Source organism: Oncorhynchus masou, chromosome 24 (assembly GCF_036934945.1).
Source record: "Oncorhynchus masou masou isolate Uvic2021 chromosome 24, UVic_Omas_1.1, whole genome shotgun sequence".
NCBI classification, from domain to species: domain Eukaryota; kingdom Metazoa; phylum Chordata; class Actinopteri; order Salmoniformes; family Salmonidae; genus Oncorhynchus; species Oncorhynchus masou.
Window position 1 is genome coordinate 93,131,734 of NC_088235.1, and position 22,404 is coordinate 93,154,137.

The window sequence follows — 22,404 nt, forward strand, 5'->3', positions numbered from 1 at the left end:
TGTTTATCTGCGTTGTTTGTAACTTATTTTTTGAAGTTAGGGAAACTTAAATCAGTTTGACCAAATTTCGATCAGCATGTTAAATGTGCAACCAGAAAGAAAATAACTCTGGACCACCTATACTCCACACGCAGAGATGCATACAAAGCTCTCCCTCTCCCTCTATTTGGCAAATCTGACCATAATTCCATCCTCCTGATTCCTGCTTACAAGCAAAAATTAAAGCAGGAAGCACCAGTGACTAGATCAATAAAAAAATGGTCAGATGCTAATCTACAGGACTGTTTTGGTAGCACAGACTGGAATATGTTCCGATATTCCTCCAATGGCAATGAGGAGTACACCACATACAGTGGGGAGAACAAGTATTTGATAAAATGCAAATTAATTACTTAATCATACAATGTGATTTTCTGAATTTTTGTTTTAGATTCTGTCTCTCACAGTTGAAGTGTACCTATGATAAAATGACAGACCTCTACATGCTTTGTAAGTAGGGAAACCTGCAAAATCGGCAATGTGTCAAATACTTGTTCTCCCCACTATATATCATTGGCTTCAGCAATAAGTGCATCGATGACGCCGTCCCCACAGTGACCCAACCAGAGGCCATGGATTACAGGCAGCATCCGCACTGAGCTAAAGACGAGAGCTGCCGCTTTTAAGGAGCGGAATTCTAACCCGGAAGCTTAAAAGAAATTCCGCTATGCCCTCCGACAAACCATCAAACAGGCAATGCATCAATACAGGACTAAGATCGAGTCGTACTACACCGGCTCTGACACTCGTCAGATGTGGCGGGGCTTGCAAACCATTACAGACTACAAAGGGAAGCACAGCCCAGTGACATTAGTCTACCAGACGAGCTAAACTACTTCTATGCTCGCTTCGAGGCAAAGGGCCAGACGGATTACCAGGATGTGTATTGCGAGCATGCGCTGACCAACTAGCAAGTGTCTTCACTGACAATTTCAAACTCTCCCTGTCCGAGTCTGTAATACCAACATGTTTTAAGCAGACCACCATAGTGCCTGTGCCCAAGAACACTAAGATAACCTGCCTAAATGACTACTGACTCATAGCACTCACGTTTGTAGCCATGAAGTGCTTTGCAAGGCTGGTCATGGCTCACATCAACACCATCATCCCAGAAACACTTGACCCACTTCAATTTGCATACCGCCCCAACAGATCCACAGATGATGTAGTCTCTATTGCACTCCACACTGACCTTTCCTACCTGGACAAAAGGAACACCTATGTGAGGATGTTATTCATTGACTATAGCTCAGTGTTCAACACCATAATATCCTCAAAGCTCATCATTAAGCTAAGGATCCTGGGATTAAACACCTCCCTCAGCAACTGGATCCTGGACTTCCTGATGGCCACCCCCAGGGGGTAAGGGTAGTTAACAACACATCCACCACGCTGATCATCAACACAGGGTTCCCTCAGAGGTGCGTGCTCAGCCCCCTCCTGTACTCCCTGTTCACTCATGACTGCACGGCCATGCACTACTCCAACACCATCATTAAATTTGCAGATGACACAACAGTGGTTGGCCTGATCTCCAACAACAACGAGACAGCCTATATGGAGGAGGTCAGAAACCTGGGCCGTGTGGTTCCAGGACAACAACCTCTACCTCAATGTTATCAAGACAAAGGACATTATTGTTGACTACAGGAAAAAGAGGGCCGAGCACACCATTCTCATCGACGGGGCTGCAATGGAGCAGGTTGAGAGCTTCAAGTTCCTTGGTGTCCACATCACCAACAAACTAACATGGTCCAAAACACACCAAGACACTCGTGAAGAGGGCACGACAAAACCTATTCCCCCCCGAGCAGACTGAAAAGATTTGGAATGGGTCCTCAGATCCTCAAAAGTTTTTCTGCTGCACCATCGAGAGCACTGGTTGCATCACTGCCTGTTATGGCAACTGCTTGGCCTCTGACCATAAGGCACTGAAGAGGGTAGTGTGAACGGCCCAGTACATCACTGGGGCCAAGCTTCCTGCAATCCAGGACCTCTATACTAGAAGGTGTCAGAGGAAGGCCCTAAAAATTGTCGAAGACTCCAGCCACCCTAGTCATAGACTGTTCTCTCTGCTACCCCACGGCAAGTGGTACCGGAGTGCCAAGTCTAGGTCCAAGAGGCTTTTAAACAGCTTCTACCCCTAAGCCATAAGACTCCTGAACATCTAATCAAATGGCTACCCTGACTATTTGCGTTCCCCCCCCCCCCCGTACCACTGCCACTCTCTGTTATCATCTATGCATAATCACTTTAATAACTCTACCTACATGTACATACTACCCCAACTTACCGGTGTCCCCCCCAAACAAAGACTCTGCACCAGCTCTTTAATTACTTGTTACTTTTATCTCTTATTCTTGTCTGTATTTTTTGAAACTGCACTGTTGGATAGGAGCTCATGTATAAGCATTTCACTGTAAGGTCTACACCTGTTGTATTTGGCGCTTGTGACTAATAAAATTGTATTTTATTTGATCTCAGACCATAATCCCCATAGGCCTATAGTGTACCACTTTTGACCAGAGCCTTGTTGTGTGCAAACTATGACAAAGGAACGCTGCCAACTGTAGCACTGGAACCTTGATAATAACACTGATGTTGGATCCTACACTATGCCTTTTCACTTTCCTTGGATAAAACCCAGAAGTCTGGTTCCTCTTTGGTCATCCATCTGCTTCTGTTTGGTGCTATAAAAGGTGACTCATGTACTGACATGTCTCAACATGGCATAAGTACGCAATGGTGGAGAGAACTATGAGGCAATATTTTATTTATAGGTCAGAATCAATGATAAATGTGACTGAGCTATGCATGTGTGTGCATGTGTGTGTGCGTGCCTGTCTAATCATGAGTGTTTAGAAAAAAAGATGGTCAAAGTGATTTGCAATTGATGGCCAGTATTCTATCTGATTGGCCATGGAAAGAACAGTTGGAAAGCCAGAGGAAAATCTAAGAGTGTGTCAAAGCAGAGTGCTCATTATAGGGATAGAAAGCACAGGCTGTCTGTCCAGGTTGCCGTGGCTCAACAGAATAATGAGGACTTGTCTGGATAGGTTTCTGTTGCAGAGGCTGCAGTTTGCAAAAATGATGTCCTTGGCAGGTGAGGTGAGCTCATACCGTTGTTACATATAGGTAGCTCATATCATTGTAATGTTTCATAAATGCTCAGTTTGTTTGTATTTATTTGATAATATTGGCAAATTAATAATGTAATAGTGTTTATAAACAGCTTTTAAGCAGACCTTCTAATAAAGTGTTACTCAGGTGACATTGTCAGGTATGCACAGTATTTTCTCTATACAACTGCCTAAAAGTCAATTGAGTATTCATTATAGCTTGTTCATTAACACCAATGAAGTGTCTCAGTGACAAGCAACCAGGGAAGAGTTACCAAAGAGAATATTTTAATTACCAGATACTTGACACCTTTTGTTACTACTTTGTCAGATCAGTATCATGTGTTGTGATTTGTTTATTGAAGAAATAATGTTGGCTGGTTACAGTACACACACTTGAATGTATATTCCCGAAATAGAGTCGTGCTGCTGTACAGACATAGATGGACTGGTTGGGGATTACTACAAGTGGATTCTTTTAGATTCACAAGATAATCATTATGTAGTTTGATTCATAGTTTGACAAAATGGGAGAGAAATAGACATCATTATTTCTTTAACTGTTTTCGTTTAGATGATGTACAGTGCCTTCAGAAAGTATTCAGACCACTTGACTTTTCCACATTTTGTTACATTACAGCCTTATTCTAAAATGGATTTAAAAAAAAGCTTCAACAATCTACACACAATACCCAATAATGACAAAGTGAAAAGAGGTTTTTAGAAATGTTTGCAAATAAATAAAATAAACGGAAATACCTTATTTACATAAGTATTCAGACCCTTTGTAATGAGACTCAAAATTGAGCTCCGGTGCATCCTGTTTCCATTGATAAACCTTGAGATGTTTCTACAACTTGACTGGAGTCCACATGGGGTAAATTCAATTAATTTAACATGATTTGGAAAGGCATACACCTGTCTATATAACCAAGCCAACATTTCTGCAGTGTTGAATGTCCCCAAGAACACAGGTCCCGCCATCATTCTTAAATGGAAGAAGTTTGGAACCACCAAGACTCTTCCTAGAGCTGGCTGCCCGGCCAAACTGAGCAATCGGGGAGAAGGACCTTGGTCATTCTGACAGAGCTCTAGAGTTCCTCTGTGGAGATGGGAGAAACTTCCAGAAGGAGAACCATCTCTGCAGCACTCCACCAATCAGGGATTCATGATAGAGTGGCCAAACGGATGCCACTCCTCAGTAAATGGCACATGACAGCCCACTTTTGGAGTTTGCCAAAAGACCCCTAAAGTTTATCAGACCATGATAACCATGGGTTCTCTGTTCTGATGAAACCAAGATTCACCATCATTGGCCTGAATGCCAAGAGTCACGTCTGGGATGGTGGTGAAGCAAGGTGGTGGCACATCATGCTGTGGGGGTGTATTTCAGAGACTAGTCAGGATCAAGGGGGAAAAGAATGGAGCAAAGTACAGAGAGATCCTTGATGAAAACCTGCTCCAGAGCGCTCAGGACCTTAGACTGGGGCGAAGGTTCACCTTCCAACAGGACAACGACCCCAAGCACACAGCCAAGAAAACACAGGAGTGGCTTCGGGACAAGTCTCCATGTCCTTGAGTGGCACAGCCAGAGCCTGGATTTGAACCCGATCAAACATTTCTGGAAAGACCTGAAAATAGCTCTGCAGCAACGCTCCCCATCCAACCTGACAGAGATTAGAAGGATCTGCAGAGAAGAATGGGAGAAACTCCCCAAATACAGGTTTTCCAAGCTTGTAGTGTCATACTCAAGGCTGTAATTGCTGCCAAAGGTGATTCAACAAATTACTAAGTAAAGTACTAAGTAAAGGGTCTGAATACTTATGTAAATTTGATATTTCTGTTTTTCATTTTTAATAAATTAGCATACATTCCTAAACAGTTTTTGCTCTGTCATTAGGGAGTATTTGTGTGTAGATTGATGAGATTTTTTTTTTACAATAAGGCTGTAATGTAACAAAATGTGGAAAAAGTCAAGGGGTCTGAATACTTTCCGAAGGCACTGTAAGTGAGTTAGACTGTTGGATGATTTATTTCTGGCCATAATCATGTGCTGAAAATATTTTGCAACTCTTATAATGGTAGTAGAGTTAAAAAAATATTATATTGTTTAAACCAAGGCGATTTGCCCTGTAGCCTAAACAGCTTCTACCCCTAAGCCATAAGACTACTGAACATCTAATCAAATGGCAACCCAGGCTACTTGCACTGCCCCCCCTCCCTCTTTTACGCTGCTGCTACTCTCTGTTATTATCTATGCATAAGTCACTTTAATAACTCTACCCACATGTATACATTACCTCAATGACCTTGACTAACCAGTGCCCCGCACTCTGTACCAGTACCCTCTGTATATAGCTTCACTATTGTTATTTTACTGCTGCTCTTTAATTATTTGTTACTTTGTTTCTTTTTTTGTTGTTGTATTTTTCTTAAAACTGCATTGTTGGATAAGGGCTTGTAAGTAAGCATTTCACTGTAAGGTCTACCAACACCTGTTGTATTCGGTGCATGTGACAAATCAAATTTGATTTGTTTTGCTATAGTATTGTGCACATGCACTCTAGTTCACTTTAGTTCCCTTCCAAAGGCTTCAAGACTGTTTAGTAAAGTCTCACAATGTTTTCTACACTCCAAGCCAAGAAAGTGATCAACAGTAGATTCATTCACTCAAGTATCCTTTTGAAGACTGGAAGGCATAATATGGGCTTGGAAGTTCGGCTCTACCGAGTCAGCTCAACCCTCGGATTTTTACTCGCCAGTAAAAATATGTTATGCGGAACATAGAGACCTTGCCGGTCAATTTAAGCAGAAAATGTCATTGAATTACAGTATGCATGTAATTAATGGTTAGGAAAAGAGAGAAAATAATATGCTGAACCCGATGATCCAAATGGCTTCTTTCTCCTTGTTAATTGTAAATCTAAGAGTAACAGTAGGCAGAGGGGCAATTAGTTATATCAAAGACTTGGCACAAGGTGTTTTGGACCTGATCCATACAATTTACATTTTAAAAGCACACAATTAAGACAAACAAGATGATTACAACAAATGTCATGCATAATTAACCACTTCCATACCAAGGCCAGTTACCCTGCACTACAAACCAAATTCCATCCTCAATAGAATTATGATTCCACTCACATACACAGCTACAGTATCTATTAACAGTTAAGGCAGGATATGTATTGGATGGGAATACGTAACCTAAAATTACCACTGTCCATTAGGCCTTCAGTTTATCCGTGAAGGGGATTGGGGCCTGAGGGCTGGACAAACCAACTGTGTTAATATGCTAAGGTTAAGCCGGTGAACAGCCAGACATTCTAACCACTAGGGAATTGAAACCATTTGTGGTCCCAAAATGTTTATTTTAGATTCAGAATCTTTCCACTCCTGTTAGGAGAAACCAATTAATTTATAGACGGGTTGCATAACAAAACAAATTGCATTTGGAGTGAATTTTATAAGAGGGAATACAACCAATCAACAGTAATATTTTGGGTTTGTTTTTAGTTCATCTCCAAAATTCCAGAATGGGGCGTGTTTGTCACTGATAGGTTACTGATAGGAAGTAGTGCAGCCTCCGTGTACAGCAATAGCAGGTGATAAATGATTTAGGCCCAGAACGCGGTGGCCTGGCCTTATCATAGAGGACTGTCCCACTATTTTCCATTTCCTGCTCTCCATGCAGTGGTTAGGCCTGGGCTAATTACTGTAACTAATGGCATGGCTGACTGTCATAATTATCATTACATCAGTGATGCTAACAGCTTGCTAGAACCCAATCTGCTCTTCTCTGCTCTGCATCACACACACCTGTGGAATGTGGATGCACCTGAGTACTGTATACAAGCAAATCAGAATATTCAACATGTTGCTAATCAGTAAAAAAAAACAATTGTGTGTGTGTGGACGTGTTTATCCATACTTGTGGGGACCAAACATGTTACTAATGCTGTTTCTAGGGGTTTTAGGGTTAAGGTTAGTGTTAGAATTAGGTTCAGAGTTAGGGTTAAGAACTAGGGTTAGATTTAGGGTTAGGAATAGGAGTTAGGGTTAAGGTTAGGTTTTGGGGTTAAGGTTAGGGCAAGGGTTATGGTTAGGTATAGAGTTTAGAATGGGACTAAATTGTGTGTCCTCACAAGGTTAGTTATACAAGACTGTGTTTGTGTGTGGGTGTGTGAGTGCGTGCGTGTGTGCATGCATTGGTGTGTGTGTCTTTGTTATTTGTACAAATACAGATGCCAAGCAACATTGGTTTAACAACTTTTGCTCAAAAGTCTATGCAAGGAACAGAGTGCAGTTGAATTTCGGAAGATAATCACAAACATGACATGTGGAGATTACGTCAAATCAGCAAGATGAAAGTATTTAATCTTGTTCTACCTTGTAAAGGTTTAACATTGCTTATGCATCTGTGTGTGGGTGTCGGTGTGTTCATTTGTGCAAGAGCTTGTGTATGCATGATATGAGTGTATGTGTGTGTGATTCCCTGACTGACGTGCAAAGCATTGTCTCCGTTCTAAGAGAGCTGACCCAGGTCAGAGAGCCCCCCCTAAGGGTCTGCTTGATGGGATGCATCCTGTTCAGAATCATGATCCCAACAACACTGACATCCTGCTGGGTCACTGATGATATCAGGCTCCTCGGCTGATTATTTAGTTTTACAAAAAGGTCAGGTATTACTTTGCACATCTCCTCAGGCCTGTCAAAGGCTTATATGTGATGACACAACAACATACAAACCCTTGAGTTTATTGGCACTGTACCGTGGCAAATGCATCTCTATGGTTATAGGTTCCTAATATAGTGAGAATATATGGAGACGGGTGCAGTCTCTCTGTCTGTCTGTCAGAGGTAGGCAGGCAGTAAAATGCAGGGCCAGATGCTGTTTGGACACACACTGTGACAGCAGATTACATGGCCAGGCTGGACTAAAGCTTTACAGGCTGAAGGTCACTGGTAGGATAACTTTACGACACCCCGTCAGCTGTCACCAACAGTGGGACAGAGACGGGTGGTTTTGGAAAGTCCACAAATAAAGAATGTTCAGCTGTCTTCAAATACTGGGATGTGTGAAGAAGTTAGTGGTGGAGTCAAGGTTGTGTCCTCAGGAAAGAATGAAATATTTTGTATCACAGGAAAGTTATCAATCTCCTACACCTCTACGTTTCTAGAGAGGTGATGGATCTATAAATCAAATCAAATGTTATTGGTCACATGCACGTGATTAGCAGATGTTATTGTGGGTGTAGCTAAATGCTTGTGCTTCTAGCTCCGACAGTGCAGTAATATCTAACAAGTCAAACAAATTACACAACATACTGTATACCCAATACACACAAATCTAAGTAGGAATGAATTAAGACTATATACATATGGAAGAGCGATGTCTGAGTGGAACGGACTAAGATACAGTAGAATAGTATAGAATACAGTATATACATATGATATGAGTAATGCAAGATACAGTATGTAAACATTATTAAGTGAATGAGATACGGTAGCATAGTATAGAAAACAGTATAAACATATGAGATCAGTAATGCCAGATATGTAAACATTAAGTGACTAAGATACCGTAGAATAGTATAGAATACAGTATATACATATGAGATGTGTAATACCAATTATGTAAACATTATTAAAGTGACTAGTGTTCCATTCCTTTTAGTGGCCAGTGATTTGGAGTCTATGCTTATAGGGTGCAGCCTCTAATGTGCTAGTGATGGCTGTAGTCTGATGGCCTTGAGATAGAAGCTGTTTTTCAGTTTCTCGGTCCCAGCTTTGATGCACCTGTACTGACCTCGCCTTCTGGATGATAGCGGGGTGAACAGGCAGTGGCTTGGGTGGTTGATTTCCTTGATGATCTTTTTGGCCTTCCTGTGACAGTGGGTGCTGTAGGTATCCTGGAGGGCGGGTAGTTTGTCCCCGGTAAATGCGTTGTGCAGACCGCACCACCCTTTGGAGAGCCTTGCAGTTGCAGGCGGTGCAGTTGCCGTACCAGGCGGTGATACAACCCAACAGGATGCTTTCAATTGAGCATCTGTAAAAGTTTGTGAGGGTTTTAGGTGACAAGCCAAATTTCTTTAGCATCCTGACATTGTGCCTTCTTCACCACACTGTCTGTGTGGGTGATCCATTTCAGTTTGTCAGTGATGTGTACGCCAATGAACTTAAAGCTTTCCATCATCTCCACTGAGGTCGCTTCGATGTAGATAGGGGGATGCACCCTCTGCTGTTTCCTGAAGTCCACGTTCATCTCCTTTGTTTTGTTGATGCCCTCACCTCATCCTTGTAGGCTGTATCGTCATTGTTGGTAATCAAGCCTACTAATGTTGTGTCGTCTGCAAACTTGATGATTGAGTTGGAGTCGTGGTTGGCCATGCAGTCATGGGTGAACAGGGAGTACAGGAGGGGGCTGAGCACGCACCCTTGTGGGGCCCCAGTGTTGAGGATCAGTGGAGTGAAGATGTTGTTTCCTACCTTCACCATCTGGGAGCGTCCTCTCAGGGAGTCCAGGACCCAGTTGCATAGGGTGGGCTTCAGAACCATGGCCTCGAGCTTAGTGTTGAGCTTGGATGTACTATGGTGTTGAATGCTGAGCTATAGTCAATAAATAGCATTCTTACATAGGTATTCCTCTTGTCCAGATGGGATAGGGCAGTGTGCAGAGTGATAGCGATTGCATCATCTGTGGATTTATTGGGGCGTAAAGCTAATTGAAGCGGGTCTAGGATGACAGGTAAGGTAGAGGTGATATGATCCTGGACTAGTCTCTCAAAACACTTCATTATTTAACAGTGGTGTAAAGTACTTAAGTTAAGTACTACTCATTTTTCAGGGTATCTGTACTTTACAATTAATATTTTTGACAACTTTTACTTCACTACATTCCTAAAGAAAATGATGCACTTTTTACTCCATATATTTTCCCTGACACCCACGTCGGTTTGTGGTGGAGGTTGACGCATCAAAGGTCAGAGTGGAGTCCTGTCCCAGCGTTTTCCCCTTGACCTAAAGCTGCGTTCCTACGCCTTATTTTCCCATCGTCTTACCACCACTGAGAGGAATTATGATGTGGGAAATCGAGAAGTACTCGCGGTGAAGATGGAGTTGGAGGAGTGAAGGCACTGGTTAGAGGGGGCGGAACATCCATTCATTGTGTGGACGGATCACAAGAACCTGGAATATCTCCACACCGCTAAGCATCTCAATTCCAGGCAAGCTGGGCCCTGCTTTTTGGCCCTGCTTTTCACTCGATTCAACTTTACCATCTCCTACCCTCCAGGTCCAAGAAAGTTAATCCGGATGCGCTTTCACACTGCTATTGCGCCACTGCTACACCCTTGAACCACAAGACCATCCTTCTTACCTTGTGTTTGGCGGCTGCACTCATATGGGGAATAGAGTACCATGTCCGTGACGCACAGCTTTCCTGTTGGACCTTGGGGGCGAGGGGGATGGATAACTGGATGTTTGTCCCAGACAGTGCCAACTCCACGGTCCTGGAATGGGCTCATTCCTCCAGGCTTCCCTGGCACCCTGGATCCCGTTGGACCCTGGCCTTTGTGTGACAAACACATTTTGTGGCCCACCATGTTTTCTGATGTCTCCGCATTCGTTGCCGCCTGCACTGTCTGTGCTCAGAATAAGATTCCTTGGCAAGCTCCGTCTGGCCTTCTTCAACCACTTCCTGTCCCTGGTCACATGTATCCCTGGACTTCGTAACTGGTCTCCCTCCATCTGATGGCAACACCACTATCCTTACGGTGGTGGACAGGCTTTTCCAAAGCCACCAACTTCATTCCCCTCCCCAAGCTACCCTCAGCCAAGGAGACGGCCCAAATCATGGTGCAGCACATCTTCTGGATCCATGGACTTCCTGTGGACATGGTCCCTGACCGTGGTCCTCAATTCTCATCCCGGTTCTGGAAGGCGTTCTGCACGCTCATTGGTTTCATCGGCCAGCCTGTCCTCTGGGTTTCACCCCCAATCTAATGGACAGTCAGAACGAGCCAATCGGGACCTGGAAATGACTCTTTGTTGCCTCGTCTCCGCCATCCCAACCACCTGGAGCCAGCAACTCATGTGGGTGGAATAAGCCTGCAACACCCTTCCCTGCTCAGACACTGGTCTCTTGCCTTTCAATGGGTTATCAGATCAGCCCCCACTCTTCTCTGAGCAAGAACAAGAGGTCAGCATACCCTCTTCCCAGATGTTCGTCCACCACTGTCGCCATACCTGTAAGAGAGCCTGCTCTTCTCAAGACCACCTCAGGTATCGACGACAGGCGGACCGCCACCGGACCCCGGCTCCCCGTAATTATTTCGAGCAGAGGGCATGGCTGCCCACTCGGGATCTGACCCTCTGGGCAGAGTCCCTTTTCCCATCTCTAAGATTCTTAGCCCCTCTGCTGTGCATCTTCTGTTGCCCCGCACCCCTGTATACATCCCACTTTCATGTATCAAGAATTAAACCTCTGTCTCACAGCCCTCTGTTTCCTTTTTCAAGGCCCATCCCTCTGCCCCGTCTCATCGACGGCCATCCCGGCATACACGATAAGGCACCTCCTGAGTGTTCGACCTCGGGGCAGGGGATCCCAGTACCTGCTTGACTGGGTTCCGGCCCTCATCCTGGACACAGCCCTCATCGTTGAATTCCATTGTCTGCTCCCAGGTCAACCAGGTATGTAACCAGATAGGACGCCAGGTGGCGTCCACAGAGGGGGGATACTGTCACACACTGATGTTTCACCCGTCTTGTGCTTGTCTCCACCCTCTTCCAGGTGTTGCCCATTTTACCCATTATCACATGTGCATTTATACCTGTGTTTTCTGTTTGTCTGTTGCCAGTTTGTCTTGTCTCGTCAATCTTACCAGCATGTGTTTTTCCCTGTACTTCTGTTCTCTTTAGTCCCTGTTTTCTAGTTCTTCCTCTTCTGCCTGCCCTGTCCCCGATCCTGCCTGCTGTCCTGTATCTATCTGACTCTTACCTGGTTTACGAACTTCTGCCTGTCCTGACCCTGAGCATGCCTGCTGCCCTGTACCTATCAGACTCATTCGTACCTGGTTACAATCATCTGCCTGTCCCCAACCTGCCCTTGCCTGCCTTCTGTGGTTTTAATAAACTACTCTGCATATTGAACCTTCCGTCTCCTGTGTCTGCATCTGGGTCATATCCTGAATTGTGTTAGTCAAGGGTTTTTCGATTGGATAACGTTGTTTACTTTTAAGTCATCCAGATAGATATGATGGATGTGTCACTTTGGCTGTGAACTCACAGGCAGACCAATTCTAATATTTTATTTCACTAATTGGTGTTTTGACCAATAACATCAGCTTTTTTCACATCCGATCTTTACCAGAGCTAACCTAACATAGCAGGCGTAAAAGAAAAGCCTAAACAAAGTTCCCACATCTGGTTTTCAGCAGAAAATGAAGCTAAGTTGAAGATAGCTGTATCCCTGAAAACCAGATGCATCCAGTTGTTGGCAACTCCGTTAGGGTGTATAAAAAAAGATCAGCATTGGGCTGCCTGTTGTAGTTGAAGTGGATTTGAAGTGTAGTTGAAGTAGTTGAAGTGGAACATGTGTGGTTTTGAACAGAACTTTTAAGATTAGTTAACCATCAGTCTGTCTATGTGTCTTTATTTACTTCTTCACAGTTTATCTTAATTTAATCACAAGCTTGTTTTTTGTACCAGATTGTGTAATAATAGATCAATTTTCTATAGCGCTTTCATAAAGAATCTCAGTCACTTTTAAAAAACAAACAATTCAGTGAGCTTGCAGTTCATGGTCTTCCACAGCTTGATGATGATGCAGTTTCGTAAAAGAGTATCTTAAGCGGAGGTGGTGTCGATGGTACATCCAGGGAGGGGGAACATCAGCCAGACTGGCTGGCCCGGGGCTTTTCATCAGGCACCTCTGTCTCTGAAGTTCACAGCTACTCCTCCTAGGCTGGAATATCAACCACCGAAAGTGTAGCATCCACCTGGCTGATGCTTCCGCAGCTATAAGAACCTGAGAGACCACCACACATCTGAAATAATCAGTAACAGTGTCCTCCGAGGTGAGCTTCTGTCATCCCCTCTTACAGTCCACATCCTTCCAGAAACAGGGGTAGGTGGAATAAAAAGCCAGTGTTGTATTGATCAGTTGGTGATGCATTATTCAAATTAGATTAGCTAGCTACAGTGCCTTCAGAGGGGTATTCACACCTTGACTTTTTCCACATTTTGTTGTTACAGCCTGAATTTAAAATGGATTAAATTCAGATTTTGTGTCACTGGCCTACATACAACACCCCATAATGTCAGAAACATATTGAGCCAATAAGTATTCAACCCTTTGTTATGGCAAGCCTTAATGGTTCAGGAGTAAAAGTGTGCTTAAAACGTCACATAAAAAGTTACATGAACTCACTCTCTGTGCAGTAATAGTATTTAACATGATTTTTGAATGACTATCTCATCTCTGTACCCAACAGTTAGGTACCTCAGTTAGGCAGTGAATTTCAAACACATATTTAAACACAAAGACCAGTTTTCCAATGCCTCGCAAAGAAAAAGACACCTATTGGTAAATGTGTGCAAAGAGTGTGCAAAGCTGTCATAAGGCAAATGGTGGATACTATGAACAATCTAACACTTTTTTGGTAACTACATGATTCCATATGTGTTATTTCATAGTTTTGATGTCTTCACTATTATTCTACAATGTAGGAAATAGTAAAAATAAAGAAAAACCCTTGAATGAGTAGGTGTGTCCAAACGTTTGACTGGTACTGTATATAAAAAAGTGGACATTGAATATCCCCTTGAGCATGGATGGTGTATCAATACACCCAGTAACTACAAAGATACAGGCATCCTCCTAACTCAGTTTCCGAAGAAAAAAGGAAACCGCTCAGAGAATTCAGAAGAAGTCAGTGGTGACTTTAAAACAGTTAGAGAGTGTTAGAGAGTTAGAGAGTCCATAATACTAACCTAATTGACAGAGTGGAAGGAATCCTGTACATAATAAAATTCCAAAACATGCATCCTGTTTGAAATAAGGCACTAATGTAAAACTGTAAAAAATGTGGCAAAGAAATTAATTTTATGTCCTGAATACAAAACATTATGTTTGTGGCAAATCAATCACAACACATCACTGTTTTTTTTTTGGGGGGGGGGGGTGTTTTCGTTGTTGTTGAATTTTTACCCCTTTTTCTCTCCAATTTCATGGTATCCAATTGTTAGTAGCTACTATTTTGTTTCATCTTTACAACTCCTGTACCGTCTCGGGAGTGACGAAGGTTGAAAGTCATGCGTCCTCCGATACATAACCCAACCAAGCTGCACTGCTTCTTAACACAGCGCGCATCCAACCCGGAAGCCAGCCACACCAATGTGTTGGAGGAAACACCATGCACCTGGCACTTCGCCTGGCCCGCCACAGGAGTTGCTGGTGCAAGGATATCCCTACCGGCCAAACCCTCCCTAACCTGGATGACACTAGGCCAATTGTGCATCGCCCCACGGACCTCCCGTTCGTGGCCAGTTAAGACAGAGCCTAGGCAGGAACCCAGAGTCTCTGGTTGTATAGCTGCAGTACAGCACCCTTAACCACTGCGCCACCCAGGAGGCCCTTACTGTTTATATTTTAAAGCATGGTGGTGGCTGCATCATGTTATGGGTATGCTTGTCATTGGCATGGATCAGGTAGTTTTTTAGGATAAAAGGAAATGTAATAGAACTAAGAACAGACAAAATCTTAGAGGGAAACCTAGTTCAGTCTGCTTTCCAACAGACACTGGGTGTCAAGGCTGTCGTAGGTGGAAGAAGGAGAGGACCAAGGTGCAGCGTGGTACGTGATCTTTTAATTACACTGAACACTAGAACAAAAATAACAAAACGGAACAAACGAAACAGTCCTGTCTGGTACAAAGACAGAGACAGATACAGAAAAGAACTACCCACAAATCATAGTGGGAAAACAGGCTACCTAAGTATGGTTCTCAATCAGAGACAATGATTGACAGCTGCCTCTGATTGGGAACCATACCAGGCCAAACACATAGAAATACAAACATAGAATGCCCACCCCAACTCACGCCCTGACCAACCTAAAACAGAGACATAAAAAAAGGAACTCAGGTCAGGATGTGACACTGGGAGACAAATTCACCTTTCGGCAGGACAATAACCTAAAGCACAAGGTCAAATATACACTGGAGTTGCTTACTAAGATGACATTGAATGTTCCTCAGTGGCCAAGTTACAGTTTTGACTTAAATCGGCTTGAACTATTGCATGATTTGAAAATGGCTGTTCAGCAATGATCAACAACCAACTTGACAGAGCTTAAATAATTTTTAAAATAATAATGTGCAGATATTGTACAATCCAGGTTTGCAAAGCTCTTGGAGAATTACCCAGAAAGACTCACAGCTGTACTCACCACCCAAAAAATATTATAACATATATTGACTCAAGGATGTGAATATTTATGTAAATGTGTTGTTTCTGTACTTCATTTTCAATACATTTGCTAACATTTCTTAAAACATGTTTTCACTTTGTCTTTATGGGGTATTTGGTGTTGACGGGTGATGAAAAATATACATTTTGAATTCAAGCTGTAACACAACAAAAGATGGAATAAGTCAAGGGGATATCTCGCTAAGGCAAGTAAACAAACTTATCATCGTCAGTGCTACAACTTCATGGGTCACCATCAGACCCCAAAAAACATTTAAAATAACAAAAATATGTAAAATATTCAGATTACACGATGCTACCAAAGTGTATTAAACTAAAGTCATTATGCCTTGTTTACCATATAATTTACTTTGTCCTTCATTATAAAGAAAGGACAAGTATGACTCTAACACTCATTAAGCCTATGCAGTACACTGCAAAACATACACATTTGAACAAGCCTTTTTTTCTTGTATTCATACTTTAAAATAATTTAAAATCAATTTATTTAAGAATGATTTACTTATCAAGGTTTGACTGTATTAGACTATTTAGCTTGTTTTAAGAATATCTTAAATGATCTTACTTAGTTATTACGTCTTAGTATAGGGAATTCTGCAAGTTATATGAGATACATTCTTGAGGAAGTTTAGGGATGACAGGTATTTTAAGATTTGTAGGCTTGTTTTAAGAAAATTACTTGCAGAGACTATCAAACTAATATTTGCATAAAAACGAATTATAATCCAGATAATACTCAAACTGCTTTTTTTCAATATGCCACGGCAGACGCTTTTATCCAAAGCAATTTACATTATGTGAATGAATACATTTTTTGTATGTGATCCCAGTGGGAAACAAACCCCCAAAGCTGTTATTGTATGTGTCTTGCTCTACAAATGGAGCTACACAGGACCACATTAAACACCTATTCATTATAATTTATAATTCTGTTAAAGGACATCCATCAAGATAATACTTCACTGGAACATACCGCACATGCTGCATTTGAACATGAGTGAGAAGTAGGACTTAAAATCGATATGCTTTTCAGCATCTACCAAATCTGTGGCCTGGGAAATGTTAGGAACAGCAACTTTATATGCTAACAAATCCCTTTTCAGACCGAATGTATTATAAATCAAATTTTATTTTTCACACGTGCAGAATTCACTGTAGGTGTTTCTTTTGTCCAGCTGGGATAAGGCTGATATTCATATGAAGAGTAGGAAGAGTTTGCTACAATGATGTCGTTTATCAGTCTAAATTCTTGAATATTGTCATTCACGTTGGTAACAATCAAATTAGTTTGACATGTATATCTATTCCCACTTAGAACAAGCCACTTGAATGACACTGAATACTACAGAAGTCTCTGACTTTTGACTGAACATATTGTACATTCTTCATCTCAGAGAGTGGGCCCAATTCCCTTTCCTGTAAAAAAAATGGCGTGTTGTGAGCCATTCACTATATGACTGCATTCAAACAGCTGATTGTGCATTACCAATGATTTGTAATCAATTTAGAAGACCATTGCTTAAAAAAACTGTTTTGATTCAAATCGCATGCGGGAAGGTGAAGCAAGTTATGTTAGTTGGGTGTTGCATTTTTATCAGGAAAAATCTTCTTGAAATGTTTCAAATGTAGCTTAATTAATTAATTTTATTTTTTACATTTCTTAAATTCTACCCCATTTTGCTCCCCAATTTCGTGGTATCCAATTGGTAGTAGTTACAGTCTTGTCTCATCGCTGCAACTCCCATACGGACTCGGGAGAGGCAAAGGTCGAGAGCCATGCGTCCTCCGAAACACAACCCAACCAAGCTGCATTGCTTCTTGACACAATGCAAATCCAACCCGGAAGCCAGCCGCAGCAATGTGTCGGAGGAAACACCGTACACCTGGCGACCTGGTCAGCCTGCCCTTCGCCCGGGCCTGCCACAGGAGTCACTAGTGCACGATGAGACAAGGATATCCCTGCCGGCCAAACCCTGCCTATCCCGGATGACGCTGGGCCAATTGTGCGCCGCCCCATGGGCCTCCCGGTTGCGGCCGGCTGCGCCAGAGCCTGGGCTCGAACCCAGAATAATGAGTCATGAAATGGTTTGAAAAGACATCGCTGTGGCAAAATGTAGTTGGGTAATCTCTGTCAACTCAAGCATGAAATGTATACATACATTTTCTTCAATATCATTCAACAAAAAAAAGGCAACATTTTCAAGAGAACCAACATTCGTCCAGAAGGTTTGTCGTCATTCGATGCCAAGATGTTAACCATGATTGGACATGATCTGTCTGTTATATCAAGTGTTGAGTATGGAACATTTTGCATGGCTCCAATGAATGTGTCCATCTGCCCTGAGAGAATGAGTTGTTTCAATACACATTTAATTTCCGCAGGGGCAATGCCTTCAAGAATTTGAAGGCATTTTAGAACACCTACTCATTCAAGGGTTTTTCTTTATTTTTACTATTTGCTACATTTCAGAATGATATTGAAGACATCAACACTATGAAAACACATCTATGGAATCATGTAGTAACCAAAAACGTGTTAAACAAATCTAAATACTTTTTATATTTGAGATTCTTCAAATAGCTACCCTTTCTAAAAAAACGTTATTTAACTAGGCAGGTCAGTTAAAAAAGAAAAATCTTATTTTCAATGACGGCCTAGGAACAGTGGGTTAACTGCCTTGTTCAGGGGCAGAACAACATATGTTTTCCTTGTCACATCAGGGATTTGAGCTTGCAACCTTTCGCTTACTGGTCCAATGCTCTCACCACTAAGCTACCTGCTGCCCCTTTATATTGATGACAGCTTTGCACAATCTTGGCATTCTTTCAACCAGCATCATGAGGTAGTCACCTGGAATGCATTTAAATTAACAGGTGTGCCTTCAAAACCTTTTACGGATGCTGTACCGGTACAGGAACCAAATCAGCGGAAATTCCAGAGCGCCAACTAATTGTACTCGATACAACTCAAACTTTCATTAACCTCTTACATCTATGGGGGCGCTATTTCATTTTTGGATGAAAAACGTTCCCGTTTTAAACAAGATATTTTGTCACAAAAAGATGCTCGACTATGCATATAATTGATACCATTCGAAAGAAAACACTCTGACGTGTCCAGAAATACCAAGATATTCTCTGTGCGTGCCCTAGAACGTGAGCTTCAGGCAAAACCAAGATGAGATGGCATCCAGGAAATGACAAGGATTTTTGAGGCTCTGTTTTCCATTGTCTCCTTATATGGCTGTGAATGCGAGAGGAGTGAGTCAACCCTTTCTGTCGTTTCCCCAAGGTGTCTGCAGCATTGTGACGTATTTGTGGGCAGATCATTGGAAGATTGACCATAAGAGACCACATTTACCAGGTGTCCGCCCGGTGTCCTGCGCCGAAATTGGTGCGCAAAAGTCACCTGCCAGTATTTTTCCATGCGATACAGAGAGGAAAGCAAGCTTCCACGAACTGCATATCAATGAAGAGATATGTGAAAAAACACCTTGAGGATTGATTCCAAACAACGTTTGCCATGTTTCGGTTGATATTATGTAGTTAATCCGGAAAAAGTTTTACGTTGTAGGTGACTGAATTTTCGGTTCGTTTCGGTAGCCAGACGCAATGTAGAAAACGGAACGATTTCTCCTACACACAGACGCTTTCAGGAAAAACTGCGCATTTGGTATGTAACTGAGAGTCTCCTCATTGAAAACATCAGAAGCTCTTCAAAGGTAAATGATTTTATTTATTTGGTTATCTGGTTTTTGTGAAAATGTTGCGTGCTAAATGCTACTCAAAATGCTATGCTAGCTTTGCATACTCTTACACAAATTAGTCAATTTCTATGGTTCAAAAGCATATTTTGAAAATCTGAGATGACAGTGTTGTTAAGAAAAGGCTAAGCTTGAGAGCAGACGCATTATTTTCATTTTATTTGCGATTTTCAGAAATCGTTAACGTTGCGTTATGCTAATGAGCCTGAGGCTTTAGTCACAAACCCGGATCCGGGATGGGGAGTTTCAAGAAGTTAAAACTCACATGCAAGGTACTCAATTAAAGCCACACTCGTTGTGAATATAGCCAACATGTCAGATTTGTAAAATGCTGTTCGGCGAAAGCATGAGAAGCTATTATCTGATAGCATGCAGCCCCCAGAAACACACAAAGGGGATGAAAACAAAGAAATTAGCGTAGCCGGCGCTATCCAAAACGCAGAAATAAAATATAAAACATTCATTACCTTTGACGAGCTTCTTTGTTGGCACTCCTATATGTCCCATAAACATCACAATTGGGTCTTTTTTTGATTAAATCGGTCCATATATACCCAAAATGTCAATTAATGAACACCGAGAAATCCATGGAAAAAGTCACGTTTCCGAACGCGACGTCATTTTATAAAATTCATAAAGTTCCCTATAAACTTTGACAAAACACTTCAACTTACTTCTGTAATCCAAGTTTAGGTATTAGTAAACGTTAATAAACGATCAAATTGATCACGGAGAGATCTGTATTCAATAGCTAGAAGTTTTCAAAACGAAGTCCATTTTTTCACCGACATTATTTCCGGGTGCGCACCTGAAGACAGGGTGTGCTATTCAGTGATCTGACCAAGGATAAAGGGAACTGGAAATCACAACACTGGCGACATCGTGTGGAAGCTGTAGGAATTGCAAGCACAGTTCCATCATTTATGGCAAGCCATAGACAAAGACTGGCAGATGGATTTTATCTTTGTCGATTTTGTGATCAGGTTTCTTGCGATTTTGACCACGGAACTCGTTCTGTTATAGTCACAGACACCATTGAACCAGTTCTAGAAACTTCAGAGTGTTTTCTATGCACACATACTAATCATATGCATATACTATATTCCTGGCATGAGTAGCAGGACGTTGAAATGTTGCGCGATTTTTAACAGAATGTTGAAAAAAGTAGCCCGATCTCCAAGAGGTTTTAAAAATTAAGTTCCTTTCTTGATGTGTTTGAGCCAATCAGTTGTGCTGTGACAAGATAGGCAGTGGGTGAGGGGTGTATACAGAGGATAACCCTATTTGGTAAAAGACCAAGTCCATATTATGGCAACAACAGCTCAAATAAGCAAAGAGAAATTACTGTCCATCATTACTCTAAGACACGAAGATCAGTCAATAAGGAACTTTGAAAGTTGAAAGTTTCTTCAAGTGCAGTCGCAAAAACTATCAAGCATTATAATGAAACTGGCATTCATGAGGACCGCCACAGGAATGGAAGACCCAGAGTTTCCTCTGCTGCAGAGGATAAATTCATTAGAGGTACCAGCCTCAGAAATTGCAGCACAAATAAATGCTTTACAGAGTTAAAGTAACAGACACATCTCAACATCAACTGTTCAGAGGAGACTGCTTGAATCAGGCCTTCATGGGTGAATTGCTGCAAAGAAACCACTACTAAAGGACACCAACAAGAATAAGAGACTTGCTTGGGCCTAGAAACACGAGTAATGGACATTAGACCGGTGGATATCTGTTCTTGGTCTGATGAGTCCAAATTTGAGATTATTGGATCCAACCGCCGTGTCTTTGTGAGACACAGTGTAGGTGATCAGATGATTTCAGCATGTGTGGTTCCCACAGTAAAGAATGGAGGAGTAGGTGTTATGGTGTGGGGGTGCTTTGCTGGCGACAAAGTTATTCAAGGCACACTTAACCAGCATGGCACAGCATTCTGCAGCGATACGCCATCCAATCTGGTTTGGGTTTAATGGGACTATTATTTTTTTTTTAACAGGACAATGACCCAAAACACCTCCAGGCTGTGTAATGGCTATTTTAACAAGAAGGAGAGTGATGGAGTGCTGCATCAGATGACCTGGCCTCCACAATCCCCCGACGTCAACCAAATTGAGATGGTTTGGGATAATTTGGACCGCAAAGTGAAGGAAAAGCCGTTAACAAGTGCTCAGCATATGTGGGAACTCCTTCAAGACTGTTGGAAAAGCATTCCAGGTAAAGTTGGTTGAAAGAATGTCAAGAGTGTGCAAAGCTGTCATCAAGGCAAAGTATGGCTATTTGAAGAATCTCAAATATAAAATATATTTTGATTAGTTTAGCACTGTTTTGGTTACTACATGATTCCATGTGTTATTTCATAGTTTTGATGTCTTCACTAATATTCTACAATGTAGAAAATAGTAAAAATAAAGAAAAACCCTTGAATGAGTAGGTGTTCTAAAACTTTTGACTGGTAGTGTATATGCATAGTATCTTGTGGTGTTTGTTGTATGAGAGAGAAGCCTGTAAATTCAATTAGATTACTTTTTCTATTATCCTATTTTTGTCAACAACAAAAAAATCTGAAAATCTGTGTGGGCCTTCTGTATTTCAAGGCTATGCCTAATGTACATGTCCAATGTCCTTCCGACAAAATCCTTCTCATCAAAGTTCCTTTGCATGTCTTCAAACGTACACTCAGTGCCTGCATTTGCTGTACACAAAATCGAGCCCCTCCTTGATCTACCAAGCTCATGTTGGGCTAAATTGTCACCACAAACAGAAATAAATGAACCAAATAAATCCATTTTACCATTGGAAGTTTGGATCTTTTCTCCATAATACAACACATCCAAGTCATTCTGAATTCTCTCCAGGACCACATCAACACCATGGCGAGAAAGGTCACTTAATTTAGCAAGTTCACTTAATTTAGCAATGACAAGAAGTCTGATTGCAGTTAGCTTTGATATATATTTAGGATCTATATTTACTTATGAATAGTAAACCTT

General features: G+C 41.9%; 1 long non-coding RNA gene across 1 annotated transcript; it reads left to right on the plus strand.

Annotated features, from left to right (window-relative positions):
* The first annotated feature begins 2,929 nt into the window (after nucleotides 1-2,929).
* On the plus strand, nucleotides 2,930-22,177 carry LOC135511758 (uncharacterized). The gene is made up of 3 exons (XR_010451312.1): nucleotides 2,930-3,142; nucleotides 11,676-11,849; nucleotides 21,411-22,177. It is a non-coding gene; the product is annotated as an uncharacterized LOC135511758 (long non-coding RNA).
* Nucleotides 22,178-22,404: the final 227 nt, after the last annotated feature.